Source organism: Bidens hawaiensis, unplaced genomic scaffold, assembly GCF_021521415.1.
Source record: "Bidens hawaiensis isolate Kalapana, Puna unplaced genomic scaffold, B.hawaiensis_p1.1 tig00016940_1, whole genome shotgun sequence".
NCBI classification, from domain to species: domain Eukaryota; kingdom Viridiplantae; phylum Streptophyta; class Magnoliopsida; order Asterales; family Asteraceae; genus Bidens; species Bidens hawaiensis.
In genome coordinates this window covers 493929-512832 of record NW_027492565.1, presented here as the reverse complement: position 1 = coordinate 512832, position 18904 = coordinate 493929, and the positions used below count along the sequence as shown (strand labels likewise).

General features: G+C 37.5%; 1 pseudogene; it reads right to left on the bottom strand.

Annotated features, from left to right (window-relative positions):
• Positions 1-2293: 2293 nt before the first annotated feature.
• On the bottom strand, positions 2294-12013 carry LOC143552516 (protein TOPLESS-RELATED PROTEIN 2-like; annotated as a pseudogene).
• Between the last annotated feature and the right edge of the window lie 6891 nt (positions 12014-18904).

Below are 18904 nucleotides of genomic sequence, written 5' to 3'. Positions count from 1 at the left end.
TCATACATTGCAATGGTTTCAGTCCGTAACACTTTGCAATGACCGGATTAGACCATTGGAGCAATGTATGTAACGTTTTGTTTAAATTATTTCGCATAGGTTTTAAATTAAGTTCTGACATTATTATCAAGGTTATTAACAAGTTATATGAATTTGCGCAAAAGTAAAGGATTGGAGGTGCCACTAATGTAAGACTTAAGCCATTGCTGTTTATTTAATAAATATGACAACATTGGCATAAACATTAGACATATTTCGTAATTAGGTTTTTTTATACACGAACGTCGGCATATAATATGGACTCGTTTTTGTATTCAAGGAAGTAGATAAGAGGGTGAGTTCGGCGACTCCCCGCAACAACGCTCAAAGTCAAATTTCTCATTGAGCTTTAAGATTTAGGCTCAATGTTTCTAATTCCGTATGGTTTTAATTAGCTAGCATAATGTGTTAATTTTGGTACATCGTTTTGTTTTGTTTTTTTGTTTCAATTGGCTTCAATTTGTCGCACGTTTGTTACAACGTTACACTCATATTCAACTCCTTTTCGCGGTTTTATGCAACCCCCCCCCCCCCCCCAATGCTAAACACCATAGTACAAATTTGTGGCAGGAGACGCAACGAATGGTAACAACAAAACCGGGAAAAGAAAGAAACCACAAGCGAAAGAATAAAGGATTCCACAACCTACTTCATCTCTAATTTACTGGATGGATGCTTGAGAAATACAATCTAGAACTAAAACGTATTGGAAATATTTGTGATGTTTTCATTGCCCGAAAGAAGGGTATACAGAAAAACTTTGCTTTGTCCAATTCCAAAAGGTGAAAGATGTATTCAAGATAAAAGGAAGTTCTTAATAAAGCGTGGATAGGAGACACAAAGATTAGGGATAACTTAGCAAAGTTTGAAAGGGCAAAGCATCAAGGAAAAGGAGGAAGATAGCATAAAGCAAAAGGAGATTCCAAAGAAACCCGAAATGGCTCATCAGAACGTGGGTCAGGCGGTATTCATTTGGAGAAAAAAAGGAGATATATCTTAAAAAGATACCTTAAAAAAGGATGAGACAAATAAATCACGAAGGTCACTTTGAACGACCTTTAAAACGATTGCTTTAAAACTATGGAGGAAGTTTCCTTCATTTGGACGATAAAGGATTTTCTGTCTTTATGTAACCTCATGTCGATTGGAAAGTTAGACGTGAGTTTGAAATATCTGGGTGGCTTGGGTGTCAGCATCACCTTCTCTAGTTAAGTGGAGGCTTCAAAGTACTTCTCCGAAGACAAAAGTGTATAGGAAAGGTGATTTGTATCTTTAAAACATTGGGATGGGGAAGCAGTGGATTTCAAAAAAAATTTTGGCTAAAGATAATAGATATTCCTCTTCCTTTGTGAGATGTTCAAACTTTTGAAAGGATTAGAAGTTCATTCTGTTCGATTATCTTTAATCCGGAAGCTGCACGGTTCGAAGAAATCAGATTAACTTGGTGCAACAAGGAGTTTACTTGCCGGGTGAAAAAGCTCAAAGCTCGATGTTGAATGGACCCTGTTTTTTTTATTAACGATTGCGGGATGTCAAACAATGCTTAGCCTGATGACGAGATCAGGTTAGGGAGGGAGGGGAGTTACGTTGCCAAAAACCTTGTGAAACCTGGAATTTTTAGGTTAACTCCGTTAACTAATCTCAGTTAATTTTGTTAAATCCGTTGGAAAATACACATGCATGTCACGTGAGCTTAAACATGAGTGACTTGGTTTAAACATGCTAGACGGGCCGAAAGCCTACGTGATACCCTTGGGGATAGTGACTTGGTTTAAACACCATTGTGGCCTAGGTTTGTTGATAATTAAATATTTATCTTAGGGAACACTTATTACAAAATCCAAATAATACTTAGGATATGCTCGTAATACCTTCAATGATCATTCATACATCTAAATTCCACCAAAATTAATATTATTTTTCACCATTTAAGAGTTCATCTTACAATGATAGATCAACTAGTCTGCTTGACCCTCGTTTAGAATTACTTTAGATAGGGTAGGTCTAGCTGTAGCTTTCTAATTGTGATCATATACTAGCGACATTTACATAAACGATCCTTTAACTAACGCAAATTACAACTGTGATGATGACTATTCAAACGCTAAATTTGGAGGATTGGACGATTTTAATAATTTTGTGGATTGGATAATGTGCATAATTTTAAGGATTGGATGGCACGCTGAAATTGAAGAACCAGAAGATCCTAAGGTACCGCTCTTTGAGTTGTTGAGGCACCTAACTTTGGATTTACAGAGGCTAGCGTTCCCACATGAACTAAACCATGACTCATTCCAAGAGCAAATTCATTGGGATCATCCGGATGTGCTGCAATAGCCGTAGGATATGTATTTTTGTTACTGCAGCTATAATAAAACACATCATTAGAGCACTCACAATAGTTTCCCATCTTTATCTTTACAATTTAAATAAAAAAAATCCAAGAGTCCCTAACATTTTAAAATCTTTAAAAATTTCCCACATCCAATTCCCCATATCCATCTCTATTTTAATTTTTTTATTACATTTTTTTCTTTCACTCATTCTTTCACTCACAAAAGATCAACAAATTTCTTAAGATGAGAATATAGTGACTCTCCGTAAATAAGGTATCCATATGGTTTTCAATGGTGTATGAGGACGGAGATCATGATGAGTGAAAAAAATAAGAATTCTTTATATATTCTCCCAACTTTTGAGATGTTAGTTGGGATATGCACTATTGCAGAAGTCGCTAGGCGCTCAACGCCTAGGATTAGTTGATATTAATTGGAAATAATCAGATCGGAATTTTTATATGTAATATTTCACGCACATACACATCAAATATGAATATAAAATTTAAGTAGTTCAAATGTTTGAACCTTTAACATAGCATATCAAGTACTTTAAAACTTATGGTCCGGTCTTCAAAAAAGTGTATTTCGGCCGATTTTGTTGGCCGGATTCCACTAAAAACCTTTCGTACATATTGGGCCAAGTTGGCGATTTGGACCAATTTTATCCACCTTGGACCAATTTTGACCGACTAGGACAAACTTTGACCGACGCCGATGTGAGCGATTTTGACCGCCTAGGATCGATTTTATCGAACATTGACCGATTTTGACTGACTAGCGCCTAGAGCGCCTGATTAGCGAAAATTGAGGCGCTTGGGGTCCGCCTAGGCACCAATTATTCGACCGCCTAGGCCCATTTTTTTAACACTAGGGAAAGGGAGCCAAACGGGAATGCTCTTAAGTCTTAAAGGTGCCAAGTTTAATCCGTTTACTGAAATAAAAATTTAAGGACAAAAAAGGAAATGTTGAAATAAGTTAAAAACTTTAATGGGCAAATGTATTTTTAATTCTTAGAGCATTCTCATCCTATCCCCTAAATGTATGTGAGAGAAATTTACAAATTATATGGTGGGTTTTGAGTTGTGAGTGTAAACTATAGGGTGAAGAAAGATAATGTAGTGATTTTTTATAAATTTGGGGAAACAAAGTTTGCCCTATTTATTTTTTAATATTTTTTGAAATGGTTGTAAGTAAATGAGAGAGAAAACTGTAATGATAAATGTATAAAATATTATTATATAATTGAGCCGGAAATAGAAATGTAATGTTTTTTTAGTGTAATTATAAATATAAGGATTAGAGATAGGTTGAGAATGCTCTTATAGTCTCCCAGTTAGTCGCTTTATCCGGAAAGTTTGATTAATTATCCATTGATCTGGGATTATATAAGCATTTATAAGTCTTTTCACTTGTATATATACCTGGAAATTGTTGACAAAGTGCAGGCAGAAAGTGATATACAACATCGAATATTCAAACTCTCAGCATCAAAAACTCCAACATCACCATCCAAAAATCCAGTAAATATTGCTAGGCAGTCACAAGAGTAAATTGCACTTGATATTGGAGCACATAGAAACTCTCCAGGAGACCACTGCATGAGGATTTAGTTTCAAGAACAAAGATAATATACCAATATCTGATCTCATTGATACGTAGCATCAACTCAATATTATCGTTGGACTGAAGATGAGAATTCATCTAACGAAGAATCAGAAACCTAATATTAGAAAAGGCATGAGAGTCAAACTATTTACCAACTTCAAGCACTCCAGTTGAGAATCATAGATAGCAATTTGACTTTCATGTACGACCAGGAGACGCTTTTGATCACTATGGTATTTAACTTTAGTATCCCCAACCAAGAGGATGGACAGCCAGGTGGCGATTCTAAGCTTCTTGATTTCACCTCCTCCCATCCATTAATATTCCACATACATAACTGCAGTTCAGTCAAAACATACAGATATGATATTAGCCATACTTTAAGACATAGTTATCAAATGCGATAAGCGCTCGAAAGCGTTGAGGCTGGGCCTAGCGTCCAGGCGATAAGCGCAAAAAAAGCGCCCGATTTAAAAAAAAAAGCGCACATTAAAATTTTTTTTAACTAAAATAGAACATCTTAATAAGAAAACATACATTCATTTTTGAAATAGTTCATAAACCAAAATCCAAAACATGAAGTACGTCTTAATAATTAGAAAAACCTAATGATTAACACATATGTCATAATATCCAGTAATTCAACAACTCAAAAAACATTCATTTTAACCGTCAAGAACAACAATTAGATCCATTAACACATTTATCATAATATCCAGATTTCCAAAAATTAAAAAACTAAAACCTAATTACAAATTCTGAATATTTTAATCATTTAGTAACTGAAGTCAAATGATATTTAAATGATATTTAATACGCATGGGAAATTTGAGAAAAGATTGAGGTGCTTTAATAGTGGATTTATAGGTACTCCTAGAGAATAGGAAAATGTTGTTTAAATGATATTTAACATGCATGGAAAGTTGGGATAATATTAATGGCGCTTTAAATATATGAGTCATGCAAGTCGCATTTAATGCCTGGCGCTTTAAATGCGCTTAAGCGCAAAAGGCGCTCGATTTTAACAACTATGCTTTAAGAAACTGAGAATTTACGATGATTCAATCAATCACTTGCCTGAGCATCAGCTCCAGATGAAACAAGTGAATTTAAATCCTACGAAAACGCAAGTCCTGTAATCCGTTTCTGGTAACATTGGACTGGAGTGTTGTTAGGATTGGTGAAGGCCTTTGGGCCGGGTTCGTTGGTTGACAATTAGAAGACAAAAGGGGGCGGCCCGTTTAATTATGGAGGATGACCCATTTGGAGTTTTCTTGGTCCCTACTCTATTAAACCTAATTGTTATCTATATATACCTAGTCATGTATTGTAATCTTTTGTACCGTGCTTAATATAAAATACCCTAGTTGCAGCCTGTCGACGTAGATCGCCTTGACCGAACCACGTAAAATCTTGTGTCTCTTATTTATTGCTTTCGTTTGTGCGTGTGTGTTTGTGTTTCCGCTGCGTACCGACTCTTTTTAATACCTAACAAGTGGTATCAGAGCTAAAGGTTCGTTAAATACACGGGGCGCACTGAGACGAGAGCGAGATTATCTTCGGTTTTGTAAGTCTTGTTCGTAAACCTTGAAAGCTAATATTTGATAGTTGATTGGAAGTTTGGCACGGTAGTTGAGAAGAAGCTTTGAGCATTTGTTTATTGGTCAAAGGTGCTTCATATTATTTTTTGTTCCTTTGTTGTGATCTGCAAGAAAAAAAAGAGCCACATAAAACAAAATAGAGCTTTTTTGTTTTGTTTTTGGGTTTGTGGCATGTGGTGTCCCGACGTAAACAAAAGAAAATAGAAGCTGTGGTTTTTATTTCTTGGTCAAAGGGATTAGGGTTTAACAACCCTTGAAGCCGTCTCTTCTCTGCCTATCAGAAAATTTGTGCCGTTGTCAACAGAATTTCGCCGCCGCTGTTTACAAGATGCCGCGTATTAGGTCGTGTTTTACGACTGTAATCAAAGAAGAAGCAGTGTGGTTGTTTCTTGTTGTCGAACTAGAATCGAAGGTTGGGTGTTCAAGATTCGGTTTGTTGTTCGGGTTTGCTTTGATTGTGTGGTTCGGGTATTTGTTGACATGAATTTCGGGTTTTGGGTTAGAGTTTTGTTTATTGATTTTTTCTTTGTTTTCTCGTTTGCGATGTCTGAAGACGAGAAGGTTCGAATCAAAAAGTTTGACGGGACTGATTTTGCATGGTGGAAGATGCAAATAGAGGCGTTACTTAGTGAACATGATTTGGATATGGTTTTGGAGGAAAAGCCGGATAAAATGGATAAAGCCGAAGAAGCAATTTGGAACTCAAAGGACAAGAAGGCTAGAGGTAAAATTACATTGGCTTTGACGAGGAGCATTGCATTTAACATTATGAAAGAAACCACAGCTCGTGGTATGATGACGGCTCTGTCAAATATGTATGAAAAACCATCTGCATCCAATAAGGTGTTCTTGATGAGGGAATTGTTTATGACAAGGATGCACGAGGGAAGTTCAGTCGCTGGTCACATTAATGATTTCATCTCAATTATGTCCAGGTTAGCTTCTGTGGGCATGAAGTTGGATAATGAGACTCAAGCTATTATATTGTTATCTTCTTTGCCTGAGAGTTGGTCTGGAACTGTAACGGCCATTACTAGTTCTGCGGGGGCCGATGGTTTGACATTTGAGGTGGTCCGAGATATTGTGTTGGGTGAAGACGTTCGCCGGAAAAGCACGAGCGGCAGATCATCTTCTGGTATGTTTTATGCCGGCAGGGGAAGGGAAAATAACAGGAGCAGTGGGAGTCGGGGGAGGAGTTCGTCTAGAACTCGGAAGAATGTGAAGTGCTGGAGGTGTAATGAAGTTGGGCATGTTAAGAGTGATTGTCCAAATAGATTACAGGGAAAGGCTGCTGAGGTGAACACTGCTGAACAGGTTCATGATGGCGTCAGTGATGACGAGGCATTATTTTGTAGTGTTGATAGCATGGTGGACTCTTGGGTCATGGATTCTGGATCTTCGTTTCACGCTGCGCACAGCAGGGAGACGATGGTGTATCTAAAGGTTGGTAACTTTGGGAAGGTACGTATTGCTAATGATGATGCTCTTAATGTTACGGGCATGGGGGATGTTAATTTGGTAACTCCATTGGGAACCGTTTGGAACTTGAAGAATGTTAGGGTTATTCCATCGTTGAAGAGAAGGCTTATCTCTGTTAGTCAACTGGATGAACTAGGCATGGAAGTAAAGTTTGGTGGAGGTAAATGGAAGGTAACTAAAGGTAGTATGGTTCTTGCTCGTGGAAACATGTATGGTTCATTATACATGGTACAAGTGCCTACCGAGGGAAGTATGACCGTCCCTCAAAACAAAGTCGGGTTCGCTGAGTCGAAGGGGCAGAATAAGGTTCAATTTGTAAGAGTAGAGCTTGGTGCCAAGGTGATTCAAGCTGAGCGGGGTCGAAGGTCTAAAACAGGTCAGGGGTTTGGTGACAGTGGGAGTGCGGGTTATGTTCTGGGAACAGTTACAAAACAACGTTGGGTTTTGAAGACCATTATTCCGATTGATAAAATCTCTCGTAGGGAACTCTTGCTAAAAGAGGAGAGTGGTAGTGGTTCTCAGGTTATCTCTGGATCTGGTGGATCGTGCATATCGGTTGAGATAGAGGACGGATCAGTTTCGGCTGATGAGTTGGGGCTCGGTGGAGCTTCAACTGGCCATTCTAGTACTTGATGTTGAAGGGGGTGCTGCAACTAGGTGGTAAGTCTTAGCTTGTTTCTGGGAACTAGAAGCTTGGAAAATTTGTTATTAAGATTACTGATATTACTGATGACTGGATTGCTTTGTACTTGAATGGTGGGCTAGAGTTTATCGCAAGGCCTTCAAGTGGGAGATTGTAGGATTGGTGAAGGCCTTTGGGCCGGGTTCGTTGGTTGACAATTAGAAGACAAAAGGGGGCGGCCCGTTTAATTATGGAGGATGGCCCATTTGGAGTTTTCTTGGTCCCTACTCTATTAAACCTAATTGTTATCTATATATACCTAGTCATGTATTGTAATCTTTTGTACCGTGCTTAATATAAAATACCCTAGTTGCAGCCTGTGGACGTAGGTTGCCTTGACTGAACCACGTAAAATCTCGTGTCTCTTATTTATTGCTTTCGTTTGTGCGTGTGTGTTTGTGTTTCCGCTGCGTACCCACTCTGTTTAATACCTAACAAGTGTGATTATGGTCTGTTAAAACAATCAAGTGTAAAATAAGACTATTTTGACCTTTAATCAACATTCTCCCCTTCCATAACAGATCGAGTTGTGCCGTAAAGAAAAGCACAATTTGGTGTGACTAATTATAAAATAAAAACAGTTACCTTGGCAAGATAAACATTGTAAATTTGTATTTTTGAGTCCTCCTTTCCAATGGCAACGATATTGTCGTCTTGAGGATGGAATGCCAAGTAGGTGGCTGACGGTGGAGAGGGCATGAAAGTTGTTACAACCTGTAGTTTGATCATGCTTAGTCAACTATTTAGTAGTTACACATGCCATATTGGTATTTCTGAACTGCATGATACCATACTGTTACAATCTTTTAACCAACATTAGATACCTTGGAAGTTATCATGTTGAACAGGGAGATTTTCCCACCATATGCAGACATGACAAACGATTCATTCTCTGACAAAGCAATGCATGCTGATGACTCTTCAGCGGGTTTACTCATTTAACTGATTGAGCATTACTGCTTCAGTTGTAGCTATCCACTACAAATACCAATCAGAATTCAGTAAATTTGAAGTCCCAAACCTTCTTACATGGATTGCTTACCATTAGTCTCAGTTTCCAAATTTTATGAGCACCACTCGAAGCAAGTGCAAGTAAACCTAACCCATAATTTGTATAAAGAAGCTGCATAACCTGAAGAAAATAATCGATACTGGTAAGTTAGCATAAATGGGACTGGAAATGATAACTGACTACAACCCCAACAAGGATATACGGCTCACACCTTGCTGGCAGTCATTGGATCTGGCTTAGGCAATCTATCAGCTTTAAGGTGAGAGGAATCAACTATTCTAGGGAGATTCCGGCTTTCGGTCTTACTGCTTAAAAGAACGGAACCAAAATATTAGGCCAAGGTCTTGTAAGTGTTTTATTTAGTATCTAGGGTATAGAAAGAGTTTCTTTGTATAAAAGATTTTATCAATTTGATTGCACACCTAAGACCATATGTAATGGTTAACGCCCTTTATGGTGGTATTTTTCGACACATCATTACCACTCTTTTAGCCAAAAACAAATGTATAGTTAGTACCCCTTCAATCATTAATTACAACTTCAAGACGCATATGCCATTATTATAGAAACACCCATGCTCCTTCACTCCCCCCACAAGGATGGTGTAGGGGCTTTTATCCACCCCTATAATGCCCTGTTGCGGATGGTCTAAGGGTTTTATATTAAGAAAAATTACCAAAATAAACTTTTTGACCAATTAGCTTAACAAAATAGACTTTGACATTCAACCGTTTTCATTATAGACTTGATAGTTATAGCCAATAGGGAGAAAATAATAAGATTAGTTGGCTAATTAAGACGGCTAAGATTCAGTTGGTACCAAAAACCTTTGTGTTCATGAGTCTTATTATAAGGTAAAAAGAAAAAGAAATTAAAGGAAAGAGTTAATGTGTTCCTAAGATTTTTTGGAATTAAAGGAAAAATGAAGTCCTAGCTATGATTCTTTTTTATTAATTAGGCCTACTATAACAATAAGAGTTTGGAAACTGTTTAGTTAAATATATTTGGATAGGTATAAGCTAGCTGGTCCGTGGTTCCCTTTGATAGGGAATATGCAACAGAATAGTATAATAAAGTTTTAAAAGTATTTCAACTATATTACTAATGCAATTTTTGCTTATATCGGGTCACTAAACATTCAAACCGAACATCATCGGATTTTTTGTACGTAAAGTAAGCAATTGAGGAGAAAATGTATGAGTCGGAATTTGAAATATATATAGTTGTATTTAAAAAATAAAAAAACATTAATTATATTAAAAATAAAAAATAAAATTAGCACGCCACTATTGCATATCAACATAAAAAAAGAATAAAAAATTTCTTTTTTGAAACAAAAGAAATACATGCTAAAAAAACATGTTAAAACATATAATGTAAATAAAAAATCAAAGTTAGTGACTTGATTGGATCATTTTTAAAACTTTAGTAACATAATTAGAACTAACACTTTTAAAGCTTGATTGTTATTCTATAAACTTACCCCTATTTTATACACATGTTTTTGCTTAATGGGTTTCTACATAGATTCCCTGTGACAGTGGATGGTTTGAACTCTAACGACGTGTGATATTCTTGTCAGTTTTAAATCACCACAAGATTGAAGTAAGTTTTCTATCTTGTTCTTTTATTTTTCATGGTGTTTTTTGCTTCATGTTTTTTTTTAACAAATTCCACACACATATTAAAGCTTTAAGCTGTTCCTATTTTTGATGGTGTTATTTATCCTGATGTATAGTTAGCTTAAAATTCTTAACAGAATATGTTTTACCTTTCGATATTAAGAACCATTTTCTTATTAAGAACGACATCAACAAAAGCTCCGAGTTGAAGTACCACTTAGGCCACTAAAAGGGTTGAATTACCCAACCTGGTTGACGCCATCCTGCAATGGTTACAGGTCAAAAAGGGTAAAAATGTGTAGAAGAGAACACAAAACTTACCTCATATCTGAGCGCACTTTCAAGCATAGTCACCACTTGGGTTATCAATGGACGTTCTTCATGATCATTATTCAAGCATTGATATGCTATTGTTGCAAACGTCTGCAAAGATTTAGGATTTATTTTATCCTGTATATTACCATAAACAATTTAATTTATTTTGTTTGCTTTGTAGTACTGTCGCACCAAACCAGTTAGCGACCGAAAAGTATCTTTTCTGTTGTCAATAGACAACCTGCCACATAATATTCAAACAACACAACGCCACAGGAGTAAACATCGGGCTCTTTTGTTAACAATCCCGTCTATACAATGGGTCACAGTAACCAATTGTGCCTACAGTATTAGAGACTAGAATGTGTACTATTGATTGGCAGGACCGAATTTAGACAAACCTAAATCTGATATCCTTGCGTTCCAGTTTTCATCCAAAAGGATGTTGGAACTCTTATCATGGTGCAAACCCTTTATTGGGTCCCGCCTGGGTTGTGAAGGTATGCCGGTCCACGGGCCGCCCCGATGCAGATATTGAGACGCCTAGTCCATGTTAGATCATCATTGTTGAGATACATGTCGAGACTCAAGTCCTAGATCGATAATCAAACACGAATAAACAAATAACTCTTGTTTATTAACTCAAAAAACTGATTACAAACTATCAAACCCTAACTCGGTTTAACTGTTGATGAACCCTAACTTGGTTGCATCTGGATAAACCCTAACTCGGTTACATCTCATGTGTATCTGGATGAACCCTAACTCGGCTACATCTCACACCTCAATATATAACGTTTAACCATAACTCGGTTTATATAGACCAACTTAACTTGTTATCGAAGACATTACCTATTCTAATTACAATACAATTAGGAAATATACTATAATTATAAAACATAACCAACTATGACCGACTTTCCATTATTGGTCCTTCAAGTTCACCGACTTGTGACTTGAGTCTGAAATTACTTCCAACAATCACCCCCTAATTTCTGACTCGAAATAGGTGATTCTTCAACTCCGAGCATGTCTCTTCTGCCCCGTTTGATTTGACCCACGATCTTGACCTTCTCGGCTTTCACAACCATCTTGGTCCTTTTCATCTCGGTTTTGACTTCCCGGAACTCCTCTTGATCCATGACTGTGTTCTTTCGGCTCTCCCGAACTCGACTAACTTTGTGACCTTGTCCCCGACCATTCACTCGGTCACATGAACTCGCGTAACCACTCCTCTGGCTGCAATCCCGGTCATCTAATCGAGAGAACAACAATCTTCCTTGATCTTCTTTTGTTCCCGAACCAAAACACGAGCACATCGTTCAAATCAAAATCTTACAAACTTGATTGCTTCACACAACCGACTTCTCGTCTCGTTCTTGATCAGTCTCAATTTCTGATCAATTTGTCACAGATTGACAATTTTCTTCTTCACCGGTATCACAACGAACCACCCGAGTCACTCAAGTAAACACCGGTATCACACTGTACCACCCCGAATCGCTAAGGTAAATTTCACACCTCTCACAGGTGATCAATTTTTCACGCAATCTGAATCGCTCAGATTGATGTCTCGTAGTTGTCTCGCACAACCCTCTGTGCTCTACTTCGTTGGAACAAATACAAACCAATCAATCCGTCCTGAACCTCTTTTCAGAACCAAACACGCTTGTTCAAACCTTGGTTAAAACCTAACTCGTTTAACCCGTATAAAAACGAACCATAAATTGAACTGTCTTCTTCAACCCAAATAAAAACTTCACAATAATGGTTAAACTAGTTTAACCTAATAAAACTCAACCAAGAAAACGATGATGATTAAATGTCACTTGTTTAACCAAAAATAACTCAAGCTTTGTAGGTTCAAGAAAACAAAATAATAAACCAACTTGTTTAAAATTCTTTTTCTTCACAACCCTCGTCAGTACCAAAAATACACCATCCTTTGACTTTGTAAAACCTAACAGCCAATCAAAACAAGAGTTCCTTTTCTCCTTGCTTGCTGTATGTTCTCTTTGAGAGAACCCCTTTTTTCTTTGGAGTACAAGAGAAAACTAGCACCTTTGAACCAATACTTTGTGCAAAACAATTATTTTTGGTTTTTCGGAATTCTCACAAAACCCAAGAAATCCACAGAATACGAAACCTACTCCAACGAAAATAACTGATCGATGAACCTCCTTGTTCTCCCTATTCACACCGTAGAACTGGATAGAACACAGCCTGACCAAACCCTCCTTATTGATCACGACTTTGATCGATGCCTTGAGTCGTCGGTCTTCTCCTATCAATCACGACTTTGATTGATAAATACCAAGAGCGTAACCGATTTGATACCAATTCAAGTCCCAGATCGATAATCAAACACGAATAAACAAATAACTCTTGTTTATTAACTCAAAAAACTGATTACAAACTATCAAACCCTAACTCGGTTTAACTGTTGATGAACCTTAACTTGGTTGCATCTAGATGAACCATAACTCGGTTACATCTCATGTGTATCTGGATGAACCCTAACTCGGTTACATCTCACAGCTCAATCTATAACGTCTAATCATAACTCGGTTTATATAAACCAACTTAACTTGTTATCCAAGACATTATCTATTCTAATTACAATACAATTAGGAAATATACTATAATTATGAAACATAACCAACTATGACCGACTTGCCATTATTGGTCCTTCAAGTTCACCGACTTGTGACTTGAGTATGAAATTACCTCCAACGGAGACTTCCCTTTGATGCATACTCTTATGCAAGAATCTTCTCGTCAATCTCATCACAAAACCCTAATAAAGAAACAATATTTCTATGTTTGTATTGAGAAAGCATAATAATCTCCTTCCAAAACTCCGGGTTTCCTTGCCCAAATGTACGATCTAAACGCTTTATCGCAACAATGGTGTTACCCTTAGATTGGAGGAGTTCTCCTTTATACACTTTCCCGAATCCTCCTCTCCCAATGCAATTGTCATCAGCAAAGTTGTTGGTTGCTAATTTTATTGCATCTAATTGTAGTTTTAGATGTTCAAACTGTTTTACGAGAGGCATTCTTGATGGCCGAACAAGATTAGGAAAAGGAATACCGAATACAGAGCATTATAAATCAAACACACAGACGAAATAAGTCAGTGGATTCATAACTGCTGTTGATAATTATGTATTCCGGCTATTTGTCTTAGATTGATCTAATACTATTTAATCCAACAATCCGAACTTTTAACTATTCTATTACATGTTCCAGCTGGTAGTCATTAGATCTGTAAGTTTTTTAATCCCATAAATCCATAATACAGCTTTTCAATTTTTTGGCTTAAAACATCGAGCCTCACACGTGACACGCCAACCAAATTTGAATAGTCCATATTTTGACAAGAGAAATTAGTCACACTGACTACGTTTAACAAACTATATGCAGATACCCAATCATCAAGGAAAAATACTAGTCAGCTCTTAGTTTTGAATTATTGTGTGGGTATATAATTGTTTACATATCAATGACATATATTACGAAAATGTATGTTCTATGACCAACTAGTTGCATCTTTAATTGTCTATGTATACTGGGTTTGGGTCGTTTCATCACAGGTGAGTAGGTGATGGCATTGTGTACGTTTGAACCGCGTAGCCAAGCATAGTATGCATGCATGTATGCAAATTCGGATTGTGCCAAAAGATTGTAGGTAAACACGTGTTCTAGGTGACAGCTCATGCGGATAGGGTCAGTCAAAAACCAGGTCACTTTAGTTCTTAACTTCTGTTTTATTTACATGTGGGTAAAGTAAGAATTAGCCTTCATTGGTTAGTAGTGTTCCTGATTTGTTGGGATCTACTTGATAATGGGTAGTATTACATGTATTGAATCAATAGAAAAGCTTTTAGCTCTCATGTTCGTCATATTCCCTTTACATTATGTCTAGTAATCAAATTTACATTTGTTTACTACATTGATCACCGATTTAATTAAAAGTTGGTCGGCTAATGCATGTACAATGTAATTGGATTGGGCCAGCAGGTTAGCAACTAAGGATATTGAGCTATCCACAATGGTGGATAAAGAAAAATAAACTAAACAGTCATTGTTTTGGTCAAAAATATAATAAGGATTATGTAACCAAATTCGTTTGGTGAGGTTTAGTGATAAGTTGATAAATATGGTAATGAATCGATTGCAAACATAAACACAAGGATTTGTTACGAGGAAAAGCCCTTGATCTTGTTCGGATCGCCGACACAAAAACCCCGGGTGATAACAAATCGTCTATCACCACTTTATTAATGTAAAAATCGGGTTACAAGGGTGGAGTTTATGATCAAAGATTACAAAGTAGCTAAGTGTGTGTATGAACCGCTTAGAGAGTTCTGAGGTTGATGATGAACGTGTAATGTGTTATGTGTCACCATAATTGATCATAAACTCAATATATAATGAAAATAACAACTAACAAAAAGTCTTATTTTCATGGCACTACTCCATTATGGCGGCTACACTTCTTTAACCATATGCTAGACCACTTAAAAGGGCAAAATAATTGGTTAGACCACTTCTCTAGCCGTTATACCTATCAATATATTGATATACAATGAGAACAATTGTTAGTAAATAATAAGTACTGAGGATTCTTGATTCTGACAGGATCTGACTAAGGATAACTGATCAAAGAACATATGCCAGGATAACGTATCCACAGTGTCAAATTTCCGTGCCCTAACAATTGCCCCCAAAATGGCGGTTGTGATAAGATCACAGCTGCCATTTTGCCTTTAAATTCAAACTTCCTGCAAAAACATATGAGATTTGACATGCTAGATATAATTATCATATATCTATAGAGTTTTCTTGGGAACTTCCCTTTCGGCTACATATCCAACTCCTCTTATTCTCCATGCAGATCATGAACAGCTAGTAACACCTGCCTAACCTGGGTGGATGGTCCATCTTTCGTATGGTGAAATCCGGGTTAATGATTTTGGTAAGTCCAAGTGACTATTTGAGTGTTATTTATTATTCTAAAAGTATAAATGTTATAGTCATAGATTTATTAATAGTTTTGAGAAAAATTTAAACGGTAAACTATCCTTATAAAAACATGTTAAGAATATTGTATCCTTACATCTATAAAGATATAAATATTAAAGCCGAATAAATATAAACTTATAAGTAGAAATCATACTATAAGATTTAATTAGATCTAAGTTACCATAAGTATTAATCCTTCTGCGATCCTTGTATAAATAAATTAAGGATCTTGAATCCATAAGTGTTGATACCTCTGTGATCCTCGCAACTGAACTTGGGCTACCTGATGCAAATAACTTATGATATTAACTGGGATTAAACCTAACAAACTGGGGACAAGCCCAAATATACTGGGGACACGCCCAAATAACCTGGGGACAAGCCCAAATAAATTGGGGACAAGCCCAAATAACCTGGGGACAAGCCCAAAAACTGGGGACAAGCCCAAACTGGGGACTGGCCCAAAGATATGGATGTTAACTGGGGACTCGCCCAACCCGGGATTTAGCCCAAACGTGAGTGTCGTGAAAACGCCAAAACCTTAGCTAGCATGAAAATGCTAGAAACATTTGTCTTGAGATAACATGAAAATTTTATAAACCGGTGGTATGGTACGTCTACCATAAATCATAGAATCTTCCATATAGCCGAAGACAACGAAATTGTCAGCCACTAAGCGTGTACTGGTCCCGCTGTCCCGGGCTATAAGCTGGATAACGTGCGCTTCAGGCGAGAGTGTAGAAACTCTAATTTATAAGAAAGGTGAAAACCTTTAAACCTTGGAAGATATGACCATCGGGAGTTATACCTTAAAGGTGGGCTAGGCTAAAGGAAACAGTAGTTTACCTTAAGTGTGAGGGAGAAGTGGTCAACCTCTTAGTCATTGAACCTCTTATTGAAATCTGCATTGTTACTTAAGACTTGGAAAAAATAAATGTTAAGAATACATTATCCTTAAATTAATAATAAGAATCTGAAATGAATAAGTGATCAAATAGATATTATCAATTTCAGGATCCTTGATCCTTGATGGATGCTTGATTTTCTAAGGATACTGCATCCTGACTAGAAAAAAGTACTTCCTGAGATGGATAGCATTCCATGCTCTTGATAACCTATTGCCTTCCATAGTCAACAGGTGATATGCCCCCTTTCCAGCTTCTGACTCGATCAAGTAGGGGCCTTCCCACTTAGGTGCTAGCTTCCCATCTGTTGGATTAGTTGTGTTTTGGAAGGCTTTTCTCAAGACTAGATCTCCTTCTTGGAATATTCTGATCCTTATATTTTTGTTGTATGCCCTAGTTACCCTTTGCTGATATGCTGCCATTCTAATCTTGGCTAGGTCTTTGAGCTCTTCAAGAGTATCTAAGTCTTCGAGAAGGGTTTCATTATTGGCTTCTGAATCACAGATGCTTGTTCTGGCTGTAGGAACCACCATCTCTGTAGGGATTACAGCCTCTGAGCCAAACACCAATGAAAAATGTGTTTGACCTGTTGCATTCTTGGGTGTTGTCCTATCAGCCCAAAGAACATACGGTAGCTCTTCGGCCCACTTGCCTTTCTTGGATCCTAGTTTCTTCTTCAAGTTGTTGATGATAATCTTGTTACTTGATTATGCTTGGCCATTAGCTTGAGGATGAACTGGTGTAGAGGTAATCATCTTGATGCCCCAACTGTCACAAAAGTTAGTGGTTCTTGTTAGGGTATGAATTTTATTCTAAGGATCCATTATCCTTGACTGTCTTATGGATAAGTTATCCTTGAGATATGTCTCGAGTTACAAAGGATCGAGGATCCTCGGTATTATTTGTTTACTAATGATTGTATTTGAATGGTGATGTGTTAGATAGTTATAACGACTATATGACTGAGTCTACCTTAAAGTTCGCTACTGGAAGCTCCCAGCAAGTGGTCAATGAACATTGAAGGAGTTATGGAAGAGTGGCGGATTATTAGGAAATGTTGTTAGTTGGTATTTTCTTTATAATATCGTGATAACGATCAATTCAAGATCACTTGTATTCTCACACACTAGAGCAGAACTCATAATTCTCTCTACACACTAGAGCAGAACTCATAATTCTCTCTACACACTAGCATTCATTGTAACATTGATCGTAATCTCCAAAACTCTTGTAACCTTTTTGTGATTAATAAATTGGTGATCGACCAGTTGTCATCACCCGAGGTTTTTTTCATTTGATCTATACAAGATCAAGGGGTTTTTACTCGCAACAAATCTCGGTGTTCTTCAATATTTCGTTTACACAATCGTTATCAATATCATAGCACCATACCTCACATTTACGAATTTGGATACATTATCCTTAGCTTATTTTTATCCAAAAAAATTTGGCTCCCACCATGGGGCAATTGGTGCTATAATCCACATTATTTCCTATCAGTTTTCAACCTTTCATACCCATATCACTTTCAATGGCCTCTCAATCAACCTCTACATCATCAACCATGCCGTCTTCGGTTCCTTTCTCTTCAAGAACTTTGCCACCGATGCCTCCGCCAATCACGGGAGCACCACGAGCTACTGCAGCTAGAAACAAGACGCGACTACCAATCTTCCAGAGCTCGAAAACCAGCTCAGGGATCCTCAACCTTTCAGCCAGGAGCGTCTATCCTAGATCCGAGGTCCATGGGTCAGCCAATTCAAGGACCCTCAACCATTCAGCAAGGATCCTCAATTCATAATCTAGGATCGATGGGTCAGCAGATTCAAGGATCCTCTATGTTCCAGAGAGGATCATCGATCCTTCAACCAGGATCCTCTGGGGTATATCACCAAGGATCCTATAATTCCCAGCCTCAAGGATACTTCTTTCAGGATCAAGGATCCTTAGGAGTTTAACATCAACGATCCTCCGAAGTCCATGAAGGAGATATAATCTCCATGCAGACCATAGCTTCTAGTGGACCAACTCCTGTAGCAGACGCTTCTTACCTCAGCTACTCTTCTGGAATACCGACATTCACGCAACAAAGAGGTAACTTGTATGATCCTATATCCTTAGATGCTAATCGTGGTTCCAGGCAGGATGCAGGTATTAACCAAGATATGGCTAAGGAACTGCAAAAAATCAAGGATATGATATCCAACGTACCAGGGGTGGTTCGACCGATCCTTGAAGTTCCAGAGGGTAGCCACAAGTTATCCAGATTCGCTCCAC